Below are 525 nucleotides of genomic sequence, written 5' to 3' on the forward strand. Positions count from 1 at the left end.
CTCCCTCCCGCAGCGGCTCACCGCCCCGCGCCTTGCGGCCAACGGCGCCACTCGACCAAAGCCGCTGCAAATTCGCCACAATAATTCTTCCCTCTCCTCTGTTCTGTCCCGGCGCACACGGCGGCGGTACCGGCAGCGGCGGCAGTGACTCGCTAAAACGACGGAGCAGGACGGCCGCAATGCTGAATAGCTTGTGCTTGGCAAACACGCAGCAGCAGCAGCAGCAGCACGGCGGGGCGGCGGCAGTGAGGCGTGGTGGCGCATCCAGCGCATGGACGGAGTTTGCCACACCATGCCGGCGCATGGGGGAGTGCTTGCGCTGGCGCTGCTGGGATTAAGAGGTTCGTTCATTCAGCCTCCCCATGCCGCACGCGCTCCCACCCTCTGCCTTCTTCTACACTGCTGCACAGCTTCGCATCCCTGCCCACAGTTCTGTATCTACTCTTTCTCGCAGCACTCCACCCGCGCTGCTGCTGCAGTACCAGTTTCGTCCCGGATACCCCCCTCTCTCCTCCTCAATGTCCC

The sequence above is a fragment of the Frankliniella occidentalis genome, unplaced genomic scaffold (assembly GCF_000697945.3).
Source record: "Frankliniella occidentalis isolate FOCC.00 unplaced genomic scaffold, Focc_3.1 Scaffold14, whole genome shotgun sequence".
Classification (NCBI taxonomy): domain Eukaryota; kingdom Metazoa; phylum Arthropoda; class Insecta; order Thysanoptera; family Thripidae; genus Frankliniella; species Frankliniella occidentalis.